Below are 20,110 nucleotides of genomic sequence, written 5' to 3'. Positions count from 1 at the left end.
AGAGAAACAGGAAATCCATCAGAAAAATGAAACTGTTTTCGGTACTTTACTAAAACTAGCTGGCGCTGGGAGAAGCCGGCTTGAATTTACCAAACAGTTGATGGTGCGGCTCCAAAATACTTTTTGATTTAAAGAATGTACAAGTACAGTCGAACCTCGTTGCATAGGCAGCTGGAGCACCGAAAAAGTGATGGATCAAGGGAGGTCTGGTGGTTGTGGCAGGTTAGGTGGGCGGCGCACCCCCCAGCTGACTTCTTTTCTATGAATTTCCTTAACGATATTACTAAAAAGTTCGGTACGTGACCTCACGAATCGGGATGGATGTGGCCACTGTTGACTCCTTTATTCAAATTTAAAGCTCCATTTTACTCCTTATGAAATAATAACTTGAGAAAAATATAAAACCCACACTGATTAAGTCAGTCCTTCTTTCTTTAAGCACGTGAATTGATCAATTTTAACATTTTTTGATCGATCGTTAATTTTGAACTAATAAAAGTGGAGGGGCGAAGACCCTTCACTTTTAAGAGTGAGGAGACAGCCGCTCCCCTGCCCCCCTCTCACCGTACAAACCGCCTATGCCCTGCTATCACGTCTCCCTTGGGACTGTCCACAAAGTGTCGTCATTGCCGGACCGCTGTCTTAACCAGAACAGTTAAAAAATACCTAAATAAACAAGATTTTAATTAACTACTTATTTTGTTAACTTATAGTTTAGTATTACTAATTAGATTCAACTGACGTAATTTTTAATTACTGACGGACAAGTCTAAAATCATTGTAGGAAAAAAATTTACTTTTTATTTCACTGTAAAACATTCCAAAAAAAGTTTCATAACTTTCTGGATAACAGTTAAAACAATCATGCTTTCTACGAAGTTGGTTTTTAAGTAACTAATCCCTACCTTTCGAGCATGGGGAAAACGCAGTCTAATTTTTTGTACACTTTAAGGGTTTTACCTATTTTTTGTCAGTTTAATAAATGCATGGCTGCAGAGTCGAAGAAAAATGGCCGACTCCGACTCCTGGATTTTGAAACGTCCAACTCCAACTCCGACTCCGGCTTTATTTATTCATTTCTTTATTTTTTCAACCCCTTCCCTCATGGAAAGGGGGGGGGGGAACCGCTAAACAGAGATTGCAAGATTAATTCTTTGTTATGAAATTTTCGCGTTGTATTTCATTGTAAACCTAAAATGCATACAATATTAGAAATTCAATTTGAAAATGAAACTATCGGATAGTTGCGATTTCTAAAGTGAGATTACTCCCATTAAAAAAAAGAAAAAGAAAAAAAAAGAAATTGGAAAGGATTAATTTGTTACCCTTTAATGTTTAACAAATAGATAATCAAATCCTGTGCTTTAAATTTTTGAAAAATGTAACTTGAGATTTAAAAAAAAAAAAACTTTTTTGTCAAAAAACTTTTCCTTGAGAGGGGCGTCCCCCCTCCTCCCAGATGACACCCATCTGGTGAGTAACACCTCAACTTAATTTCAGAGTTTATACAAATTGAAATCCTTTAACTCTGAAAAATTTCCCCAATAATAAATCTTAAATTTCATCTTAAAAATTTCAACGAAAATATTGCACTGTAATGCGAGGAGAGGTCAGTTACATGTACATCAGGAGCAATTTTTATTCAAAATGCGGAGGTATACAGTTTGTACAAATAGCTTTTACTATACCTACATTTTTTGGCCCAATTTTTAATTTTAATTTCACTGGCAGCTTTAGAATTGACTTTAATATAAATATTTTAGGATTAACTACAATTATTGAGGGTTGTAACCAATAAATCATGTACTGATTTTATTTTGTACATTTTAGTGATGACCAAACTTTCTTACATAAGGTCTTTAGATTAAAAAAAAAAAAAAAGCATTTATATTTTATCGGATCTTTTGGATTTGCGCTTTCATGCCAACACCATTTGAATTTACCAAGCACCTTCAGAAATTTCCCGACTTGCTAAAGCGATACAAACATTCCTTTTACTATTTTATAACTGAGATCGAGGTAAACAATATTTTGCCATTTTTATTTAAATTTATAGATTATTATTTATTTTTTAAATTTCAAGTTTAAATTATTTAATTATAACTAAATTATATATTTTTTAAAAATATATATATAATTTAGTTATTACTTAGAAAATGTTCGGCAATAAAACTGTTTGCTGAAAGTTGCTATCAGTAAAATAAAGTTAAAAAATAAGCAAACTAGGATACGACGAATGTAGCTGTTACAGAAAGGTTCGATAAAAAATTAAACCAGCTGGTTGCCGCAATGACAGTTATTTTCTTATAAGTAGGTCTTTATACGTGTAATCAATTTAATAGGTAGTCAATTTTTTTAACAATGCAAGGAGAGTCAGTGAAAATTAAAGGAAAAAAAGAAGCCCGGAGTCGGAGTCGGCATGTTTTCGAACGACTCCGACTCCTTTACCCTAAAATCAGTCCGACTCCGACTCCACTGTCCTGAATAAAAGACTCAATAATGTTTTCTTTCTCCTATGGGAGAAGCTTGTGATGACCAACTACAGCTGAATGCTATTGCTACGGTTTATCTCTTTTGCTACTTGCTTTCCAGTTTTAAAATCCATTAGCTTTGGATTCCTCTTTATAGTTTCTCATGTCAAAGGCTTGTTGCTTTAAGAATTTACGTTTTCGCCTCGTAAATCTTCAGGTGGTGTTCACGAGCTATAATAAACTTAGACCATTAATAGCACAGGTCTCTTATCGTCCTTATCGCTTCTCAGAAGTGCCTATAATAAACTCGTCTATGTAGTTCGAACTGGCATCACTCTTCAAGGAATCAGGCAGGATTAGCGACTTCCACTATTGTTAGCCTCTCCATAGGGGGGGGGGGGTAATAGGTTGGTGTGTCTCGGTTTTTAGAAAACTAACCCATTCTTTCACTCAATCTGTAGTGGGTTTAAAAGAAGGAAAAAGCTGGCGATATTCGGAGCCTTTAACATGAGTCAATGTGAAATATACAAAGTTATTTTTAGACCCAATGCATTTTGCCTGAAATTCAAAACTGTAGCATCCAAATTATTATTATTATTATTGCTAGGGTTCGCTCAGTGGCCAAAATTCAACCACAATCGTAATGCAAAATTTGAGGAAAACATGAATTTTCATGTTTCCCCAACATTTTATTTCTACTCGTATCGTTCGTTCATTTCATACTTGGGAGCATGCAATTTTATAATCACTTACATTACAGAACAGCAATATTTCATTCCAATTTTGCTTTTTCTATGCTTTTTTTTTTTTAAATGAATGAAAGGAAATAGTTCAGTAATTGGGAAGTTGGAGCAGCAGAAAAATTATTATAAGTTGAAATATATGTTTCAACATTCTCTGGATTTCTATGGATTCAGCGTCGATCTCATGTTTATTTATCTACATTTTAGTGCAAATTAAAGGAATACGGATTTATTTGAGACAATATCATAACTTTTGATTATAAAATGGTATCTACCTTTTCGTTTAATAACCCTGCATTTAAATTAACATTTTTATCACAAGCTGATAAAAAAAATCAAGCCTGTTTTTACAGAATTCTTGAAATGCTTGTTGTGATAAGAGACGTTGATTAACACAGAAATCAGCTGTTCATTTGTATTTCAATAATATTTTTTAAGAAGCTTCTGCAGATTATCCAAAATTTTTCGATTGAATTTACGTCCAGGAGCACTACCTAGTCATTCCAAGACATTTGGGCCAAGTTCAACGAAGATATTCTTTTCCTTGATGTGTGGCATTGAGCCAAATCATGCTGAAACACACCGGGACCATCAGCGTGCTACTCTTAAAGCTGAAGCTCTGGATTAAAGCTCCTCTTCAAAAAGAATCATAGTTGGAAAATCATCCCCGAAACAATTTCTTATGGATGATGTGGTACAGGCTGAGTAATAGATATCGGAAGATTTTTCTCCCATCCCCCATCCAAGCCGCAATCAAAAAAATATAGTGTTTTATTGTTGAATAAAGCCCAAACAGCCAGGCAACTCGCCAGGCATAAATTCATCAGACGATCTGAATACAGAAGTTTCGAAAAAAGGATTGGATTACGAAAGAATAGCTGATTTCTGAGTTCATCAACGTTTAGTACCACAACAAACATTTCAATAAAATCTTTAAAACTCTAATTGATTCTTATGTCAGATCACGTAAAAATGTAAACTAAGATGAATAGTTGAATGGTGGTAGATGCAATGGGGTGATTTCCTTCAGTCAAAAGTAGTACTTTTAGTCACTGAAATTGATAGAATACGTAAAAAAAAAAAAGAAAAAAAAATTAAATTGAATTTTGACATCTTGAATTCAAATTATGTTTTTCGCAATCACGAGTGTGTGTGGGGGGGGGGGATATGTGTGTTTGTGTGTATGGGGTATGTGTGTGTAGGCATGTGTGTTTGTGTCTGTGTGCAGGAATGAAAGTGTGGGTAGTTTTGTGTGTGTATATGTGTAAGTGTCTGTATGTATGTGTGTGTGTGTGTGTAGTTGTGTATGTATGCGGGTATGGGGTATGTGTGTGTAGGCATGTGTGTTTCTGTCTGTGTGCAGGCATGAAAGTGTGGGTAGTTTTGTGTGTGTGTGTAGGTTTTTGTGTGTGTATATGTGTAAGTGTCTGTATGTATGTGTGTTTGTGTGTGTGTGTGTGTGTAGTTGTGCTTGTATGCGCGTGTGTGTAGGACATGGATGCAACCTGGAGACGGCTTTCGCTTTCGCTATAGGAGCAGCAGCGTGAGGAGCCCGCCTGTCCACGGTGATGGTGCAGAGGGTGGCGGTGGGAAAAATGATAGGACTTCAAAACAGTCAAATGAAAGCAATAAGCAATCGTGATTGCTCAAAAAAAAAAAAAATAAAAAAAATAATAATAATAATACTAACATGGACTCAGAAAATACTTTTATTTTCCCAACAGTTATTTTTTAAATTAATTTTTTAAAATGTCCGATTCTTCAAACAAGGCGTGGTCTTTATGACGTCACAAATTATGCATTTTGGCGCATCTTTCTTCCGCGTTTCCACGTTATGATAATCAAGGAGTGAATTAAAATTAGTGATGTGACGGACTGTTAAAAAAAAAAATAGATCCGCGGATACGGATACGGATCATTAGTGTCAAGATCCGCGGATACGGATCTCAAAATTTTTTTGTCCAATTCAACTATCCAAGTTTAAAAATTATTACGGAAGGTATTCCCGTCATAATAATAACACTGTCTCTTCAAAAAATGTAATCCACCGCGAAAATATAATAGAGACTATGATTTACTCTTTAAAGAAATCTCCGTTAAAATTGAGGGAGAGTTGGAAGGAACGGGTCAGCCCTGCATTAATCCTTAAATAGAATGTAAAAAATTATTTCTATCTTGCTCGGTAGATGTAGGATACGGGATCAAGAGTGTAAAGCTGCTACTGGAAGTAGGGGGATAAGGCCGGTTCTGCCCCAAGAGGCGGCACTGCGGCTATGCATCTGCAATCCGGCTCATAGCCGCCTCCCACTCCCCCTCCGACCTTGGGGATGACCTTGGGGTTGCGCCTCGAACTTGAAGAAGGTGACCACCGCGTTTTAGATATTTTCCCGCATTTTTTGGACTTTGTCATTTTACCGTGAAAGGTTACGAATAGTTTTCGCGCGTTTTAGATATTTTCCCGCGTTTTTGTACTTAGAATATTTTCCGTGATTTTTTCTTTGTAACGAAGGTTTTCACAAAAATAATTAATTAAAAGATGATGGTCCCACCAACCAACCAGGTGTATTAAATACACCCTATCAACCTTTTTTTTTTTTTCATTTAGGTCTTAGACTATTTTCCAGTCTTTTGATCTTCAATTATTTTCCTGCATATTTGAACTTTGAATATTTTCCGCGAATTTAATTATTTTTATTTTTACAGAGTATCGGAGTTGGGAATCGAACACCCAAACTTTGATTTATTCACGTATTTCCATCTTTTTTCATTTTTACAGCTTAATTTATTTTTCCGCCTTTCGAACTTCACAGTTTTCAGAATTAGTTTGTTTTCACGTATTTCGAACTTTGTCATTTTTTCTTTGTAACCATTTACGAGGGTATTTTCGCGCATTTTGTCGTTTTTTTCGCGCGTTTTCGAACTTTGTCATTTTTTTTTTTTTTGTAACCTTTTAAGAGGATATTTTCGCGCATTTATATTCCCCCCCCCCTCCCCCGCGTTTTCGGACTTCGTCACCTTTTTCTCATAATCTTTTACGAGGATATTTTCGCGCGTTTTTAGATATTTTGCCGCGAATTTTATTTATTTTCGGTCATACTGGACTTAGTTGTTTTTTCTCACAAACTTTTACGAGGATATTTTCACACGTTTTGATTTATTTTCAAGCATTTTAGAGTTCGAGGATTATTTTACCGTTTTAGTCTTAGACTATTCTAAAGTCTTTTAATCTTTGATTATTTTCTCACTCTCTTAGTCTTTCACTATTTTTAATCATTTCAGACTTTGAATATTTTTCACAAGTTAGATTTTTCTTTCATGCATTTTTGGACTGGAAATTTTTTCACATCCATACATTTAGGATTTCGATTATTTTTTTCTAGTTAGGTCTTTGACTATTTTAAAGCTCTTTTGTCTATTTTTAGCAATTTGTAGACTTAGTTTATTTTTATACCTTTTGATTTCTAATTACTTTTGCATCTTTTATTCATTTACAAGTGTACTCGACTTTATCATTTTTCCAACTTAAACTATATTTTTCATCATTTAGGAGTTCAATTGTATTTTCATACATATTTACACTTAAAATATTTTTCGAATTTTGATTTTCTTTTTCATGCAATTCAAACTTTATCATTTTTACAACTTTGATTCTTTGCACGAATTTCAAAACTTGCAATCAATTTACTGTTAGTAGTAATTAACACTTATCATTAACAAATTTTCACGAATTTTAAAAATCAACTTAATTAATTTTTTCCAGTAAGCAAATTTCGTACTCAAGTTACATTTCATCACTACATATGCTTTTCAAGAGTTTCATTTAATTTATCACATTTTATTTAATCAACTCTAATAATTATTTTTTGATTAATATTTAACTTAGTCATTTTATCGTATTACTTTATTTATTTTTTCATACAAGCACTCTTGTTAGAATAAAACAAAATTTTCAACTTTCATGAATTTGAATCACTTTGACTATTTCATTTTCCCAATAATATTTTATTTTACTTTAACATATTCTCACGCGTTTTACTATTTATCATTCATTTACCAAAGTGATGAAAAATGTTCCCGCTATTATATTCAAAATACAACTCTTTCAATATAGTTATTTTCCAAGACGAAAGTTAACAAGTTTTTTCTAAATTATTACTTTACAGCCAACTAATTTCATTAACAGAGTTTTCAATACAATTTATGAATTTCAGTTTTATTTATTAATTTTTCATTCGCATGCAAATAAATTCAAAGTCGCATATTTCATTCAAGTCGGCTTCAATTTTGTATAACTGAAGAAGCTTCCAACAAAATACTCCCACATCACAACCAAGACTTACAAAAGATATTTTTACAAAATTTCATATCATTTCAAGAATATACACACTCATATAAAATCCCCAACAGAATAAAATAAAAAGTTTGCTTAACACAATTTTAGACCTATCACAAGTACTATATTTGCTCCTTTTTAAGAATTTTCATTAAACTTCGAATTAATTTAATACTAGTTCATGATCAACATAAACAGATAGGAACAGACACATACAATCTTCGTGAAAAAAAAAAAAAAAAAAAAAAAACCGGAATCAATAGTAAATTTATCATACGAAGAAAAAAATATTTTAAAGTCAAAAATCCAACCTTTGTAGGAAAAGACTCCTCCAATACTTATGCATTGATGCATTATTGAAGATAATGAATAATATTACAAAATATGCGTCGATTTTAAATTTAACAACGGCATAAAATGTAATATTATCCAAACTTCATTTCCATGCCTTCCTAGAATGTTCTGACTGCAACCAACACTCTCTTCGCTAAGCGTCCATCCACATCGAAAGCACAATGGATAATGAAAGATGAAACATAGGCTTATCTCAGATTTTATCTTATCATAGTGAGTCATGGAATTCACGTGGTAAGATTTCAACTCAATACTAACGGCTGTAAACACATGTGACCTCTTTTATCGCCCAAAAACTTAATTAAAGAAGATACATCGATTTAAATCTTTATTTGAAACTAATTTCCTAATTAATTTCAAAACCACTGTCGACGATTTATTTATTTTTTATTTTTTCCCGAACTTGAACTGTCTACAAAGTTATTCTATTCTATTCGTTTCTCATGCACACACACACACACACACACACACACACACACACACACACACACACACACACACACACACACTTAAAGACTTAATTTTTTCTATTCGCAATCAGTCCACCATAACATTTCACATTTTGAAAAAGACCATAGTTATTACTTTTTTAAATTGAGTTGTTTTCCAATGATTATTTCACTGTGGAGATTATTTTCAATGCGTTCTTATTCTTTTAATAGTTTTCATCAATTAAGCATTACAATTATTTATTCTTCCAAAAACATAGCGATTTTCACATTTCCAAAACATATTTCTAGTGATTTTATTTTTACAACAGCGAATTCAATTTCCTTAGAAATTTTCGAATGTATTTTGTCATATTAAAACGAATGCAATATTCAAGTTATACATATGTACATGGTGTAGCAATCAACCTTGAATGAATAATTGCAGGTCTTAACATATAAAAAAAATTTCAAGTTGTAAGAATATTTTTTTTTTTTTTGTTTCAAAACAATATTTTTTCAAACTTGTAATATTTTTCTACTTAGAAAATGAAATCAAATATTTTTTTTTCTTCAATTATATAAAATGTTTTTAAGAATTAATTTCTCAAACTTGTAATGTATTTCCACTAATTAAAAAAAATCAATTTTTTTTTTCAATCATATAAAAATAAATTTTTAATCTTACAAAAATAATTTTTTCCGCAAAAATATTTTTTTTCAAAACAAAAAATAATATTTTTATAACATATTATTTTTTTTCTTTTCAATCTTTTTTCACAAAACTATTTTTTTTTTTTTTTCATTTTTTTTCAAACTTACAAAAATAAATTTAATCAACTGAATCTTCAAACAGAATGATTTAATTAATTTTAAAACTAGCAATCACTTTACTTTTTGTATTAATAACAACTATTGTTAATCCATTTACTCTTTGCACTCTCAGTATTAATTAGCACACATGCATTACAAATAATAGTAATGTTTAAGATACTTAAAAATCATTTACTCAAGCTTTCAAATATCCAATTATCATGTTATTGTTCAATCATGTGAGGGAACTTGTAATGAAACTTTACTCATCAATCGAAATTATAAGCGAAAATATCACATTTTTAGCAATTAATATAATCATACAATTAACTTTGAATTTAAGAAAAATAAAAACTATTATACACTTAGTAACACATAGGTCGAAATGGTTTACGATCAGGTGAGTGTCTTTTATCAATTGAGAGAACAACATAGTTGAGAAAGAGCGCTCACATTTCATATTAGAATTTATAAGTCTTTAAGGTATTTCTCCAATATTGAATTCAGTATTAATACGTATGAATTTCAACATGTGAATGTGACTGTATATTATTTTTCAACCCATTAACTTGTTTAAGGTTCACTATCATAATTTTCAACTTTTTCTTAGCATATGTTGAAATATTTTATGTGTGTCAATCTATTGAAATATCACAAAAATCATATTCTCACTCAAACTTTATTACAATACCATACAGTGAAACAAACAAAATACAGCCATTCTAAAGCTTGCTTACAAGAAAACGCATGTAGAAATTTATGAAAGATTAATTTCAAAGCACAAATCATCAACTATATACAACGCAAAGCAACAAAACAAGTTTAACTGCCTTAAAGGATAACAGATACATTTTGAAGGATAGAGGTAATTCATTTATAAAACTTATTAATTTACTACTTAGCTAAAGGTGCGTATTTCGCAGTCTGAACTTCCACATTGACAATATGATCCAACGTCCACCCAGATCCAAGTTGTATAAACACCTCTAAGGCGTTTTCAACCTGACCAATAGCATCATTCAAATGTTCTAAGATAGTGTCCTTAACAAGTTCTATTCGCATTACACTTCTAAAATAAGAAGTAATCAAATTATCATCATCATCACCAACATGACGACTCAGCACTGCCTTCATTACTATGCACCATTTAATGCTTCGTTTTTCATCTATTTCATCCTCCAATATTTGAATAATTTGGAGTCTTAACTCATCAAAACACATTTTTATGTCTTGAGAATTTTTAGGAGCAGGTGTTACAAACTCCGTAGCAAAAACACCGAATGTAGTTTGTCGAGTAGGTTTTAATCTCTTTGGGACATAAGTTTTCACTGTAACTTGCTTCACTACACTATGCATAACACGAACGTGATGCAAAAGGGTAGATTTACTAGCAAGCACTTTTCCGCACTGATCACATGTATAGCTTCGTCCATGTATCAGTATATGCCTTTTCAAACTATCCTCTCGTTTAAACTTTCTGTCACATTTCGAACATGCAAAGGTGGTAGTAGAATTATGAATCTTCAAATGACGATTCAAAGCAGATTTCCACTTGAATGACTTTCCACATTCTTGACATATGAATGAGGGACCATGCTCCTTAATATGTAGATTCAAATGCTTTCTTTCATCGAATAGCATGTCGCACTTTTCACATCTATAAGACTTCTTTCTAGAATGTATCTTTTGATGACTTCTCAAAGTAGACTCACGCCCAAAGGAAGCATTACATTTCATACAACAAAATGGTTTCATTCCTGAATGAGTCTTAAGATGTTGATTCAAATTTGAATTTGAACTAAATTGCTTCCCACATGAAGCACATACCTGTAAAAGATATAAAGGAAAAATAAATCAAAAATTATCAGAAACTTTTTTTTATTTAAGTCAATTCTATCATTGAAAATAGCATTTAAAACACTAGCACATATGAAGTTTCGTGCTATATACTTTCTCAACATCATTTCATCATCTAAATTTAAACTCAAATGAAATGTAAATAAATACATAAAACGTGAAAACAAAACTCCTGTTTACATCATATTCAATTCTTTTAATAAGACAAGAATCCGAAAGTTGAAATTTTATAAAAGTTCATTTAAAAATACAGCACACAATATCGTTTACTGTTCCGCTACCAAAATTCCGCATGTACAATTTTTCCACTAAACTAACAAGCTTCTTTAGAATATTAAAGTAAGATGCTTATCAAATAAGCGCAAACCTTCAAGAAAGCACATTCTATGAAAATATTAATCAATTTTCATGAAATGATTATTTCGTACTCACACTTTTGAAATAGAAAAATTGGTGAAATCTTTACCCAAAATCATTTATTATATTATTTTCATACTGCTTGAGCCCTCAAATATTTCAACAAAAGAATTATCACATAACACACTCAAAAATAAATACTTACATGTGATGATAAAACATCTTCACGACTCACACCACCATCAACAATATTCGAGTTTTCCCTATGATTTTCCATTAGAAAAGCTCTAAAGAAATTCGAAACACCAAGTTAAAATTTTCAACTGTTCGAAAAAGTTTTTCGATAGAAGTTAACTTCAGCACAGAAAACCTCCCGTCACGATCGGAATGGAATCCAAACCACCAAATGATCTTTCGAAGTAACCACATCAAATTTATACTTTCGAAGGATGCGTTAAACAAAAAGGTGAAATTATCAACCAATGAGAATGCTAAATGAAATGGATGAGAGAACCAATGAGCTTAATGCATCTGTTTGAATACAATCCTTTCACAACAGTAAAAAATAAAACAAAATTAATAAATAAATAAAGATAAATTCAATCCATATGTGACCATCAAGATCTTTCTCAAAATTTGTCGAAGACTACTCTGAGTGGAGTTGAGTTGTTTTTCTCAAAATTAAAAGTCATGGCACATCCTGAAACTTAAATTTTGAGAAAAACAACTCAACTCCACTCAGAGTAGTCTTCGACAAATTTTGAGAAAGATCTTGATGGTCACATATGGATTGAATTTATCTTTATTTATTTATTAATTTTGTTTTATTTTTTACTGTTGTGAAAGGATTGTATTCAAACAGATGCATTAAGCTCATTGGTTCTCTCATCCATTTCATTTAGCATTCTCATTGGTTGATAATTTCACCTTTTTGTTTAACGCATCCTTCGAAAGTATAAATTTGATGTGGTTACTTCGAAAGATCATTTGGTGGTTTGGATTCCATTCCGATCGTGACGGGAGGTTTTCTGTGCTGAAGTTAACTTCTATCGAAAAACTTTTTCGAACAGTTGAAAATTTTAACTTGGTGTTTCGAATTTCTTTAGAGCTTTTCTAATGGAAAATCATAGGGAAAACTCGAATATTGTTGATGGTGGTGTGAGTCGTGAAGATGTTTTATCATCACATGTAAGTATTTATTTTTGAGTGTGTTATGTGATAATTCTTTTGTTGAAATATTTGAGGGCTCAAGCAGTATGAAAATAATATAATAAATGATTTTGGGTAAAGATTTCACCAATTTTTCTATTTCAAAAGTGTGAGTACGAAATAATCATTTCATGAAAATTGATTAATATTTTCATAGAATGTGCTTTCTTGAAGGTTTGCGCTTATTTGATAAGCATCTTACTTTAATATTCTAAAGAAGCTTGTTAGTTTAGTGGAAAAATTGTACATGCGGAATTTTGGTAGCGGAACAGTAAACGATATTGTGTGCTGTATTTTTAAATGAACTTTTATAAAATTTCAACTTTCGGATTCTTGTCTTATTAAAAGAATTGAATATGATGTAAACAGGAGTTTTGTTTTCACGTTTTATGTATTTATTTACATTTCATTTGAGTTTAAATTTAGATGATGAAATGATGTTGAGAAAGTATATAGCACGAAACTTCATATGTGCTAGTGTTTTAAATGCTATTTTCAATGATAGAATTGACTTAAATAAAAAAAAGTTTCTGATAATTTTTGATTTATTTTTCCTTTATATCTTTTACAGGTATGTGCTTCATGTGGGAAGCAATTTAGTTCAAATTCAAATTTGAATCAACATCTTAAGACTCATTCAGGAATGAAACCATTTTGTTGTATGAAATGTAATGCTTCCTTTGGGCGTGAGTCTACTTTGAGAAGTCATCAAAAGATACATTCTAGAAAGAAGTCTTATAGATGTGAAAAGTGCGACATGCTATTCGATGAAAGAAAGCATTTGAATCTACATATTAAGGAGCATGGTCCCTCATTCATATGTCAAGAATGTGGAAAGTCATTCAAGTGGAAATCTGCTTTGAATCGTCATTTGAAGATTCATAATTCTACTACCACCTTTGCATGTTCGAAATGTGACAGAAAGTTTAAACGAGAGGATAGTTTGAAAAGGCATATACTGATACATGGACGAAGCTATACATGTGATCAGTGCGGAAAAGTGCTTGCTAGTAAATCTACCCTTTTGCATCACGTTCGTGTTATGCATAGTGTAGTGAAGCAAGTTACAGTGAAAACTTATGTCCCAAAGAGATTAAAACCTACTCGACAAACTACATTCGGTGTTTTTGCTACGGAGTTTGTAACACCTGCTCCTAAAAATTCTCAAGACATAAAAATGTGTTTTGATGAGTTAAGACTCCAAATTATTCAAATATTGGAGGATGAAATAGATGAAAAACGAAGCATTAAATGGTGCATAGTAATGAAGGCAGTGCTGAGTCGTCATGTTGGTGATGATGATGATAATTTGATTACTTCTTATTTTAGAAGTGTAATGCGAATAGAACTTGTTAAGGACACTATCTTAGAACATTTGAATGATGCTATTGGTCAGGTTGAAAACGCCTTAGAGGTGTTTATACAACTTGGATCTGGGTGGACGTTGGATCATATTGTCAATGTGGAAGTTCAGACTGCGAAATACGCACCTTTAGCTAAGTAGTAAATTAATAAGTTTTATAAATGAATTACCTCTATCCTTCAAAATGTATCTGTTATCCTTTAAGGCAGTTAAACTTGTTTTGTTGCTTTGCGTTGTATATAGTTGATGATTTGTGCTTTGAAATTAATCTTTCATAAATTTCTACATGCGTTTTCTTGTAAGCAAGCTTTAGAATGGCTGTATTTTGTTTGTTTCACTGTATGGTATTGTAATAAAGTTTGAGTGAGAATATGATTTTTGTGATATTTCAATAGATTGACACACATAAAATATTTCAACATATGCTAAGAAAAAGTTGAAAATTATGATAGTGAACCTTAAACAAGTTAATGGGTTGAAAAATAATATACAGTCACATTCACATGTTGAAATTCATACGTATTAATACTGAATTCAATATTGGAGAAATACCTTAAAGACTTAAATTCTAATATGAAATGTGAGCGCTCTTTCTCAACTATGTTGTTCTCTCAATTGATAAAAGACACTCACCTGATCGTAAACCATTTCGACCTATGTGTTACTAAGTGTATAATAGTTTTTATTTTTCTTAAATTCAAAGTTAATTGTATGATTATATTAATTGCTAAAAATGTGATATTTTCGCTTATAATTTCGATTGATGAGTAAAGTTTCATTACAAGTTCCCTCACATGATTGAACAATAACATGATAATTGGATATTTGAAAGCTTGAGTAAATGATTTATAAGTATCTTAAACATTACTATTATTTGTAATGCATGTGTGCTAATTAATACTGAGAGTGCAAAGAGTAAATGGATTAACAATAGTTGTTATTAATACAAAAAGTAAAGTGATTGCTAGTTTTAAAATTAATTAAATCATTCTGTTTGAAGATTCAGTTGATTAAATTTATTTTTGTAAGTTTGAAAAAAAATGAAAAAAAAAAAAAATAGTTTTGTGAAAAAAGATTGAAAAGAAAAAAAATAATATGTTATAAAAATATTATTTTTTGTTTTGAAAAAAAATATTTTTGCGGAAAAAATTATTTTTGTAAGATTAAAAATTTATTTTTATATGATTGAAAAAAAAAATTGATTTTTTTTAATTAGTGGAAATACATTACAAGTTTGAGAAATTAATTCTTAAAAACATTTTATATAATTGAAGAAAAAAAAATATTTGATTTCATTTTCTAAGTAGAAAAATATTACAAGTTTGAAAAAATATTGTTTTGAAACAAAAAAAAAAAAAATATTCTTACAACTTGAAATTTTTTTTATATGTTAAGACCTGCAATTATTCATTCAAGGTTGATTGCTACACCATGTACATATGTATAACTTGAATATTGCATTCGTTTTAATATGACAAAATACATTCGAAAATTTCTAAGGAAATTGAATTCGCTGTTGTAAAAATAAAATCACTAGAAATATGTTTTGGAAATGTGAAAATCGCTATGTTTTTGGAAGAATAAATAATTGTAATGCTTAATTGATGAAAACTATTAAAAGAATAAGAACGCATTGAAAATAATCTCCACAGTGAAATAATCATTGGAAAACAACTCAATTTAAAAAAGTAATAACTATGGTCTTTTTCAAAATGTGAAATGTTATGGTGGACTGATTGCGAATAGAAAAAATTAAGTCTTTAAGTGTGTGTGTGTGTGTGTGTGTGTGTGTGTGTGTGTGTGTGCATGAGAAACGAATAGAATAGAATAACTTTGTAGACAGTTCAAGTTCGGGAAAAAATAAAAAATAAATAAATCGTCGACAGTGGTTTTGAAATTAATTAGGAAATTAGTTTCAAATAAAGATTTAAATCGATGTATCTTCTTTAATTAAGTTTTTGGGCGATAAAAGAGGTCACATGTGTTTACAGCCGTTAGTATTGAGTTGAAATCTTACCACGTGAATTCCATGACTCACTATGATAAGATAAAATCTGAGATAAGCCTATGTTTCATCTTTCATTATCCATTGTGCTTTCGATGTGGATGGACGCTTAGCGAAGAGAGTGTTGGTTGCAGTCAGAACATTCTAGGAAGGCATGGAAATGAAGTTTGGATAATATTACATTTTATGCCGTTGTTAAATTTAAAATCGACGCATATTTTGTAATATTATTCATTATCTTCAATAATGCATCAATGCATAAGTATTGGAGGAGTCTTTTCCTACAAAGGTTGGATTTTTGACTTTAAAATATTTTTTTCTTCGTATGATAAATTTACTATTGATTCCGGTTTTTTTTTTTTTTTTTTTTTTTTCACGAAGATTGTATGTGTCTGTTCCTATCTGTTTATGTTGATCATGAACTAGTATTAAATTAATTCGAAGTTTAATGAAAATTCTTAAAAAGGAGCAAATATAGTACTTGTGATAGGTCTAAAATTGTGTTAAGCAAACTTTTTATTTTATTCTGTTGGGGATTTTATATGAGTGTGTATATTCTTGAAATGATATGAAATTTTGTAAAAATATCTTTTGTAAGTCTTGGTTGTGATGTGGGAGTATTTTGTTGGAAGCTTCTTCAGTTATACAAAATTGAAGCCGACTTGAATGAAATATGCGACTTTGAATTTATTTGCATGCGAATGAAAAATTAATAAATAAAACTGAAATTCATAAATTGTATTGAAAACTCTGTTAATGAAATTAGTTGGCTGTAAAGTAATAATTTAGAAAAAACTTGTTAACTTTCGTCTTGGAAAATAACTATATTGAAAGAGTTGTATTTTGAATATAATAGCGGGAACATTTTTCATCACTTTGGTAAATGAATGATAAATAGTAAAACGCGTGAGAATATGTTAAAGTAAAATAAAATATTATTGGGAAAATGAAATAGTCAAAGTGATTCAAATTCATGAAAGTTGAAAATTTTGTTTTATTCTAACAAGAGTGCTTGTATGAAAAAATAAATAAAGTAATACGATAAAATGACTAAGTTAAATATTAATCAAAAAATAATTATTAGAGTTGATTAAATAAAATGTGATAAATTAAATGAAACTCTTGAAAAGCATATGTAGTGATGAAATGTAACTTGAGTACGAAATTTGCTTACTGGAAAAAATTAATTAAGTTGATTTTTAAAATTCGTGAAAATTTGTTAATGATAAGTGTTAATTACTACTAACAGTAAATTGATTGCAAGTTTTGAAATTCGTGCAAAGAATCAAAGTTGTAAAAATGATAAAGTTTGAATTGCATGAAAAAGAAAATCAAAATTCGAAAAATATTTTAAGTGTAAATATGTATGAAAATACAATTGAACTCCTAAATGATGAAAAATATAGTTTAAGTTGGAAAAATGATAAAGTCGAGTACACTTGTAAATGAATAAAAGATGCAAAAGTAATTAGAAATCAAAAGGTATAAAAATAAACTAAGTCTACAAATTGCTAAAAATAGACAAAAGAGCTTTAAAATAGTCAAAGACCTAACTAGAAAAAAATAATCGAAATCCTAAATGTATGGATGTGAAAAAATTTCCAGTCCAAAAATGCATGAAAGAAAAATCTAACTTGTGAAAAATATTCAAAGTCTGAAATGATTAAAAATAGTGAAAGACTAAGAGAGTGAGAAAATAATCAAAGATTAAAAGACTTTAGAATAGTCTAAGACTAAAACGGTAAAATAATCCTCGAACTCTAAAATGCTTGAAAATAAATCAAAACGTGTGAAAATATCCTCGTAAAAGTTTGTGAGAAAAAACAACTAAGTCCAGTATGACCGAAAATAAATAAAATTCGCGGCAAAATATCTAAAAACGCGCGAAAATATCCTCGTAAAAGATTATGAGAAAAAGGTGACGAAGTCCGAAAACGCGGGGGAGGGGGGGGGGGAATATAAATGCGCGAAAATATCCTCTTAAAAGGTTACAAAAAAAAAAAAATGACAAAGTTCGAAAACGCGCGAAAAAAACGACAAAATGCGCGAAAATACCCTCGTAAATGGTTACAAAGAAAAAATGACAAAGTTCGAAATACGTGAAAACAAACTAATTCTGAAAACTGTGAAGTTCGAAAGGCGGAAAAATAAATTAAGCTGTAAAAATGAAAAAAGATGGAAATACGTGAATAAATCAAAGTTTGGGTGTTCGATTCCCAACTCCGATACTCTGTAAAAATAAAAATAATTAAATTCGCGGAAAATATTCAAAGTTCAAATATGCAGGAAAATAATTGAAGATCAAAAGACTGGAAAATAGTCTAAGACCTAAATGAAAAAAAAAAAAAGGTTGATAGGGTGTATTTAATACACCTGGTTGGTTGGTGGGACCATCATCTTTTAATTAATTATTTTTGTGAAAACCTTCGTTACAAAGAAAAAATCACGGAAAATATTCTAAGTACAAAAACGCGGGAAAATATCTAAAACGCGCGAAAACTATTCGTAACCTTTCACGGTAAAATGACAAAGTCCAAAAAATGCGGGAAAATATCTAAAACGCGGTGGTCACCTTCTTCAAGTTCGAGGCGCAACCCCAAGGTCATCCCCAAGGTCGGAGGGGGAGTGGGAGGCGGCTATGAGCCGGATTGCAGATGCATAGCCGCAGTGCCGCCTCTTGGGGCAGAACCGGCCTTATCCCCCTACTACTGGATAGGCTAGAAATAATTTTTCGCATTTTATTTCAGCATAAATGCAGCGCTGACCCATTCCACCCAGATTACGCCGACTGACGGAATAACAGAGGCAGGAACACTTTTACAAACAGTAAAGATAATTTTGTCTCACTTTTTTTGAAGGATGTCGAGAAATACTAAAATGAAGAATAACAGAAACCCCAAATCAATATCAAAAACTAATATTAAACTAAAAATTAAAAAAAAAAAAACATGTCTCAGAGGGCCGTTGGCGTCTGAAATGATATCTTGTAATTTAAATAGGGAATAAAACCTAATTTAAACGGAATTTAAGAGTCTTTTATTCAAATATTTAAGAATTTTTAAAATAGAAAAGATCCGTCAAAAAAGTAACGGATCCGGATCCGGATACAGATCTTTATTTTTCCTCGGATATCCGCGGATATGGATACGGATATCCGGAACATCACTAATTAAAATTGTGCTCAACGCTTGCTATCAACCATATCGTTGCCAATACACGTGAGTAAAGACACGAATGAAATATTCTAGACCGTGAATGGCAACACTGAATGGCATTTCATCATTTGTCATTCATTGGCAGAAGTGGTAAACGATGAAAGAGTACCGATTTAAGTAATTTTTTTTAAATATTAAACTTAAAGAAATTATTTAAAAAATAGTCAGATTCTATGTTTTTAATCATGCTCTTTCAGAAAAAATTATTTTTAAAATTTTGGAAACGACCCCATTTTGCAGCTAAAGTTTTGATGTTGTAAAATATAAACCAAATTTCCCAAAAACACACATAGTGTGTTATCAATGAGAAGAGTTATACAAATAGGACGAAAAAGCGTTAAGAAAATCATTATGGTTTTTCATTGCAGATGTTATCACTCCAGGTTAAATGCTTGTAGGAAATGCGTGTGCGGGAATCAAATTCCAATAAATTTTTTGATGACAATGAATCAATAAACTGGATGGATTAATCAAAGAGTTAGATTGAGTTTTAGAAATATTAGAAAATTTAAAAACAAAAGTTTTAAAAGATGATTCAAATTGTTGCATCTTTTTGTAAGGCGAAAAGTTTGTAAGGCGTCAATGAGTAAAAAGTAAAACTATATTCTACTTTTCGTCGTCACGTACGAACGTCACGAAACGTCACGTACGTCACGAAACTGAACTGAATATGTACTAATGTATAGAAAAAACGGTACAAAATGAAAATGCCGTTCGAAGCGAACCAAAAATTTATGAATTCCGAATTCAACATCGTGAAAATTCAAATTTTTATAGTAGCCAGAGAGTAACACTATGCTTCTTTACATTATGAATGTTTACAATTTTAATGTCTTGCATTTTTATCGTCGAAAGTTCACAATATCTCATCTCTGAGTGCACTTCAAATATTAAACCTATACATTCACATTCTTTACATGAAAAAAATCTCACGAGTTTCTAAAGGTGTTTGCCCTCCACCA

Source organism: Uloborus diversus, chromosome 2 (assembly GCF_026930045.1).
Source record: "Uloborus diversus isolate 005 chromosome 2, Udiv.v.3.1, whole genome shotgun sequence".
Lineage (NCBI taxonomy): Eukaryota > Metazoa > Arthropoda > Arachnida > Araneae > Uloboridae > Uloborus > Uloborus diversus.
Note: the sequence above shows the minus strand (reverse complement) of the source record.